We start from the raw sequence: 8,028 nt of genomic DNA, 5'->3' as shown, positions 1-8,028 counted from the left end.
AAAATTATCTGTACATAAAAGAGTTATATATGAATAAATGCACCTGCATAGATATATACATCTACTGTTTTAATCTCATGTTATTTAAAGAATGGCCCTTAAGAGAAATGAGATACTTTACGGTATTAAATTATAATGTAATATTCCAATCTATCTCCTTATTCATTCTAAAGGGTATAAGTGATTGTAGAGTATGGATCCAAAAAGATCTATACTATAGATTGGAATATTACATTATAATTTATTACCGTAAAGTATCTCATTTCTCTTATGGGCCATTCTTTAAATAACATGAGATTAAAACAGTAGATGTATATATCTATGCAGGTGCATTTATTCATATATAACTCTTATGTACAGATAATTTTGCTAAGATGTATAAATTATTTGTTTCTGTGTAATTTCAAGCTATTTGTAATATTGGTAATGACCTTCTATAGCCACTAGATGGAACTGAATATATTTACTTTATAATGAAATGGTTAAAATACACCTGAAAAGGTAACAATCACCTCCCCCTAGGTGGGGTATAAAAGGAGTGGCTTAAGGTCTTGTTTTTATATCACAATTAAGGTCATCTGACCGAAACATCGTGTTGCTGTGTTTTTTGGTTATGTCCCAATAAAGGAGAATTTTACTATACCTATTGGATGGTGCTGTTTCTTTTGTGAATTTGACGTTATCTTGAGGTCAATGGCAGGACCTTGGCACGTGCACCTCTACACAGACTGATGCTGGGTTCATTTTTTGTATATCTACTATATTGACTGCCTTGGATTACGTGCATCAGTACATTGTGGTTTTCAAAAGAACTGCAACAAAATGGAAGTTAATGGGACTGAACCTTCAAGTAAAACTTTTACTTACAGTGACTTGGAAGCTTCACGGATTACGACCCTGGTGCGGGGTTCAAGAACATTTCTACAAACCCCACCGGTTAAAAACTCCTCAAAGGAATATGAGAGAATATCCAAAAAGAATCTAGCCTATGACCTACACGCCACTACTTTGGCAGAATACTACAGAGTTCGGCGTATTCCAAGAGGTCTGCGCATGAACGTTAGACCCACTCTTATGCGTGAGAATAAAGAGTATTGCGAGAAATTTACCCATGTACTTAAAGGAACACTGTACCCAAAAATTTTCTTTCGTGATTCAGATTGAGCATGAAATTTTAAGCAACTTTCTAATTTACTCCTATTATCAAATTTTCTTCATTCTCTTGGTATCTTTATTTGAAATGCAAGAATGTAAGTTTAGATTCCGACCCATTTTTGGTGAACAACCTGGGTTGTCCTTGCTGATTGGTGGATAAATTCATCCACCAATAAAAAAGTGCTGTCCAGAGTACTGAAACCAAAAAAAAAGCTTAGCTGCCTACTTTTTCAAATAATGATAGCAAGAGAACAAAGAAAAATTGATAATAGGAGTAAATTAGAAAGTTGCTTAAAATTGCATGCTCTTTCTGAATTACAAAAGAAAAAATTTGGGTACAGTGTCCCTTTAACAAGTGCTCCTTTGACTTACTGATTCTCACAGTCGAGTATCTACAGCGGGAGCTGGACACACAGAAGGAGGAATTGACACGATTGGAGTGTATGCTGAAAGCCTCATTGTCGTCCGAGGATCTGGATAAACTTCTGGCATCTGTTAAAACAACGATTACAGAATTAAAATCATCCAGAGAGAGTCGTAAGCGACAAAAATTTCACAGAGACGAAGAAGACTACCGCAACGACAATGTCTATCGTTGGATGAAGGATACCTACGATGATAGGAGACCTGGCGCACCCCATTGGCGTAGATAACGCCGCATGCGTGATAACAACACAAGCCAATCGTCATCAACCAATAATTCCTCGGGGGACTCAGACGGAAGCGAGGCGGCCGTAAACATTGCCGCAGACAAGAAGAGCTCCGCTTCAAAATATCTGAAAACCCAGAGGATGACTCGAAGTAAGAATCCCCAGAGCAACCGGAATTAATGGTAAATATTTCATCGCATACTCTTACTGATATTTAAAGAGGGGTGTTACAGAAGGGACTTTCTTTTTGTCCTGTGGCAAAATGTGACTTTTTTGAGCTACAACGAGATCTACATGCCTTTTTTAGGAACATAAAGCTAAAGGCACATTTTTCTGCTACAGAGACTAGAATGGACAGTTCGTTGAGAGTCAATGTTGTACCATCTGAATATGACCCTTTATCACTGAGTGTTTTGGATTTGAGAAATAAAAGTTCCTTTACGCCTAATACCCACAGTAACAGTATTGAAACATTTATCCAGTTAGTGCTAAAGGATATTAATACATTGAAAGAGAAAAATCGTATATCTTTGTTGTCTAATAACCAAAGTAATTTTACTAAGGCTGAGAGGCTAGTTTTGTCTAATTTGAAGATGAATAAAGATATTATTTGCAAACCGGCCGATAAGGGCGGTGCCACTGTTATCCTTAATAAAGCATACTATATACAAGAAATCAATATGCAGCAAAAAGACCAGAATGTATATAAATCTTTAGATACCGATCCATCTTTTGGGATTAAAAAAGGTCTGGTTAACTGTGTAGATAGGGCAGTGTGTAATGGACTGATTACTTTAAAAGAATAGAAATTTATAATACCAGAAACATTCTCTATACCAGTCCTTTACACACTGCCCAAAATACATAAAGACAGATGTACACCCCCAGGGCGCCCCATAGTGGCCAGCACAGATTCTATTTTATCTAATGTGTCTAAATATTTAGATAAAGTGTTAAGACCTTTTGCCACTCAATCTATGTCTTACATTAAAGACACTGGAGATTTTATAACAAAGCTAGATTCTCTAGAACTACCAAGTGATACATTTATTGTTTTCCTTAGATGTAACATCGCTATACACATCAATAACAAACGAAAGTGGCATGGGTGCGATGAGACAAACCATTACCACTAGTGGTAAATTCTCTAATTTTCAATGTGAATTTATTCTTGAGCTGTTACAGTTGGTTCTTTACTGTAATTACTTCCTTTTCCAGGACACTTTCTATATACAATGTCAGGGTACTACAATAGGATCTAATGTCGCCCCCACATATGCCAATGTCTTTATGAATATTTACGAAGAGTGGTTTGTATACACTCAGAGAGCATTCCAAAAATATGGATTATGCTGGTTTAGATATATAGACGACATTTTTGGCATGGGGGGGGGGGGGGCATTGACTCATTGCAGGCCTTTGTAGCAGATCTTAATATCTCTACTAGATACATCAAATTTAAATTGGTATGTAGTGAGGATTTTATTGACTTTTTGGATACCACAATTCAGAAGAGAGGTAGGGAATTGAAAGTTGATCTGTACAGAAAGGATAGTGACAGCAATAGTCTATTAAAGTATGAAAGAGCCCACTATCCACCTCTGATTAATAGTCTCCCCAAGAGTCAATTACTACGGGTGAAAAAAATTGTATCCGATGACCAGCTAGCTCACACTAGCTTAAAAGAAATGGGCAACTTATTTATACAGAGGGGTTATTCAGAGCTATTGATTGAGAGTTGCATAAAGGAGATTGACAGTATACCTAGACAGACTATTCTTAAGGGGCAATATAATAAAAACAAGAGACATGAAAAAACTAAGAATAAGCGCATGATTTTTGTATCCAGATTTAATCCCTTAAGTAGGATAAATAAGATCATTAAAAAGCATTGGTCTATCATTAAAGATTTGAATCCTAATATTATGGACTTCCAAGAGGTACCCATGCCTGCATACAGGTGGGGTAAGAACATCAGAGATACACTGATCAAAGCAGATGTAGGTTCCAATAAAAGACTAATTCAATCAGTTTTGTCGACCCCTAGATTAGGTTGTTTCCCTTGTTTAAAGGGACAGTCAACACCAGAATTTTTGTTGTTTAAAAAGATAGATAATCCCTTTATTACCCATTCCCCAGTTTTGCAAAACCAACAGTTATATTAATACACTTTTTACTTCTGTGACTAACTTGTATCTAAGCATCTTCTGACCGCCCCTAATCACATGACTTTTAGTTATTATCTATTGACTTGCATTTTAGCCAATTAGTGTAGTGTCTGCCACTAGCCACGGGCGTGATCACAATGCTATCTATATGGCCTACATGAGCTAGCTCTCCCCTGCTGTGAAAAGTAAATAAAATAGAGGGGGCCTTCAAGGGCTTAGAAATTATCATATGTGCCTTCCTAGGTTTGCTTTCAACTAGAATACCAAGAGAACAAAGCAAAATTGTTGATGAAAGTAAATTGGAAAGTTGTTTATAATTACATGCCCTATTTGAAAATTGAAAGTTTTTTTTGGACTTGACTGTCCCTTTAAGTTGTTGCAATTGCAATAACATCATAAAAGGGGATACCTTTGTCCATCCATTAAATGGAAGGAAATACAAAATACCAGGCTTCTTTACTTGTAATTCTGACTATATTATTTATCTGATTAAATGTCCTTGCTCCAAAATTTACATTGGAGAGTCAGGGATAGAATAAATGAACTCAAATCAAATATACATTGTGGCAACAAAGAAGCGCCTGTTTCCAACCATTTTCTAATTGCAGGTCACAGTATTTCTCAGTTGAGATTTCAAATTATTGAACAGGTAAAGAGACCTAGAAGAGGGGGTGATAGACAAAAATTGTTAAAATGTAGAGACTTTTTGGATCTATACTCTGCAATCACTTATACCCTTTGGAATGAATAAGGAGATTGGAATATTACATTATAATTTAATACCGTAAAGTATCTCTCTCATTTCTCTTATGGGCCATTCTTTAAATAACATAAGATTAAAACAGATGTATATATCTATGCAGGTGCATTTATTCATATATAACTTATGTACAGATAATTTTGCGAAGATGTATAACTTTTTTGTTTCTGTGTAATTCCAAGCTATTTGTAATATTGGTAATGACCTTCTATAGCCACTAGACTTGCAGTTTAGCCAATCAGTGCCTGCTCCCAGATAACTTCACGAGCACAGTGTTATCTATATGAAATACATGAACTAACACCCTCTAGTGGTGAAAAACTGTTAAAATGCATTCTGAAAAGAGGTGGCCTTCAAGGTCTAAGAAATTAGCATATGAACCTCCTAGGTTAAGCTTTCAACTAAGAATACCAAGAGAACAAAGCAAAATTGGTGATGAAAGTAAATTGGAAAATTGTTTAAAATTACATGCTCTATCTGAATCATGAAAGTTTATTTTGGCCTAGACTGCCCTTTTAATACACTTTTTACCTCTGTGATTACTGTGTATCTATGCATCTGCAAACTGTCCCTTTCAGTTCTTTTGACAGACTTGCATTTTAGCCAATCAGTGCTTACTCCTAGGTAACTTCACGTGCATGAGCTCAATGTTATCTATATGAAACACAAACTAATACCCTCAGATTAGAGGCAGTTTTCAAGGTCTAAGAAATTTGCATATGAACCTCCTAGGTTTAGCTTTCAACTAAGAATACCAAGAGAAAGCAAAATTGGTGATAAAAGTAAATTGGAAAGTTGTTTAAAATTGCATTCCCTATTTAAATCTTTTAAGTTTTTTTTGGACTTGACTGTCCCTTAAATGTTAGGTTTCTCTTTTTTAGTGATTATTACTTAGAGAAGTAAACTTTGTACAGCCTTTTTCAAGAAAAAGGGCACACTGATGCAGAAAGAGCCCCTCTCTGTGGCCCTTTCTGCATCGGGCAGCAATGGGTCCGATTGTTGGTGGGTGGGAGCCATTGCAGGGAGGCGGTCAATCGCTGGGGAACTTCCTTCCGGCCAGCAGATATTCCAGCCCTCACCTCCCACGATCTAGCAACATCAAAAAAATAGAGGGTGCGAATACTTTTTAAAAGCGATCTGGGAAGGGGTAGGGTATGCAGGGGGGCAGCTACACTACAGAAAAAGTGTGTGTGTGTGTGGGGGGGGTTAAAATAAAAAAAACTTGATCACTTTTTATTGCAAAGTGGGTACTGGCAGATAGCCAGTTAGTGGGGGAAGGGTTAGAGCTCTTTGGGGGAGGTCCTACACAGAATTTAATATTAAAAACCCCCACCTTTTATTTTAGTACAGGTAGACTTTCTGCCAGTACTTAAGATGGCGGGGACAATTTTGTGGTGGGGAAAGAAAGAGCTGTTTGGGAGGGATCAAGGGGTGGTATGTGTCAGGTGGAAGGCTGATCTCTACACTAAAGCTAAAATTAACCCTACAAGCTACCTAATTAACCCAGTCACTGCAGGACATAATACAAGTGAGGTGCGCAGCGGCATTTAGCGGCCTAATTACAATAAATTACTGCCAAAGTCATATATGTCTGCTATTTCTTAACAAATGGGGATCCCAGAGAAGCATTTACAACCATCTGTGCCATAATTGCACAAGCTGTTTGTAAAAAATTTCAGTGAGAAACCCAAAGTTAAAAAAAAAGTTCAGTTTTTCACTAATTATTTGGTCACATTTGGCAGTGAAATGGTGGCATGAAATATATCAAAATGTGCCTAGATCAATACTTTGGGCTGTCTACTACACTACTCTAAAGCTAAAAATAACCATACAAGCTCCCTAATTAACCCCGTCACTGCTGTGCCTAACAAATGTGGTGTGCAGCAACATTTAGCGGCTTCTAATTACCAAAAAGTAATGCCACAGCCATAAATCTGCTATTTCTGAACAAGGAGGATCCCAAAAAAGCATTTACAACCATGTGTGCCATAATTGCACAAGCTGTTTGTAAATAATTTCAGTGAGAAACCTAAAGTTTGTGAAAAAGTGAACTTTTTTTTATTTGATCACATTTGGCGGTGAAATGGTGGCATGAAATATACCAAAATGGGCCTAGATCAATACTTTGGGTTGTCTACTATATATTTTATACATGAAGGGTATTTCAGGGATTCCTGACAGATATCAGTGTTCCAATGTAACTATAGCTAATTTTGGGGGGAAAAAATGGTTTGGAAATAGCAAAGTGCTAATTGTATTTATTGCCCTATAACAACTTGCAAAAAAAAGCAAAGAACATGTAAACATTGGGTATTTATAAACTCAGGACAAAATGTAGAAACTATTTAGCATGGGTGTTTTTTGGTGGTTGTAGATGTGCAACAGATTTTGGGGGTCAAAGTTAGAAAAAAAAAAAAGTAAATTATGATGAAAATAGCATCTCTAGAAAGTCCATTTAATGGCGAGAAAACGGTATAGAATGTGCGGGTATAGTAAATGCGTAAGAGGAAAATTACAGCTAAACAAACACCAGAAGTTTTTTTTTTTTTTAAATGTAGATAATCCCTTTATTACCCATTCCCCAGTATTGCATAACCAACAGTTATAATAAACTTTTAACCTCGGATTACCTTGTATCTATGACACTGCAAAATGCCCTCTTTTTTTCAGTTCTCTTGACAGACTTGCATTTTTAACCAATCAGTGCTGACTCTTAGGAGCTTCACGTGCCTGAGCTCAATGTTATCTATGTGAAACACATGAACTAATGACCTCTAGTGGTGGAAAACTGTCAAAATGCTTTCAGATTAGAGGCGGCCTTCAAGGTCTAAGAAATTAGTATATGAACCTCCTAGGTTTAGCGAGAACAAAGCAAAATTGGAAAGTTTAAAATTGCATGCCCTATTTAAATCATGAGTTGTTTTTACTTGACTGTCCCTTTAAAGGAAAGAAATTGAAAAATGGCCTTGCCCTTAAGGGGTTAAAAGATAAATACCATTATTAGCCATTCCCTAATTTTGCATAAACAGTTATATAAATACTTTTTATCTGATTATCTTTTATCTAAGCTTCTGCAAACTGCCCCCTTATTTCAGTTATTTTGACAGACAAGCATTTTAGCTAATCAGTGAGGGCTCCCTGGAACTTCACATGCCTGAGCAGGGTTATCTATATGACACACATGAACTAACACCATCAAGTGATGAAAAACTGTCAAAATGCCCTGAGAGAAGAGGCGGCCTTCAAGGGCTTAGAAATTAGCATATGAACTTCCCAGGTTAAGCTTTCAACTAAG

The sequence above is a fragment of the Bombina bombina genome, chromosome 3, assembly GCF_027579735.1.
Source record: "Bombina bombina isolate aBomBom1 chromosome 3, aBomBom1.pri, whole genome shotgun sequence".
NCBI classification, from domain to species: Eukaryota; Metazoa; Chordata; class Amphibia; order Anura; family Bombinatoridae; genus Bombina; species Bombina bombina.
The sequence above is the reverse complement of the archived record's forward strand: the minus strand, read 5'-3'. Positions refer to the sequence as shown.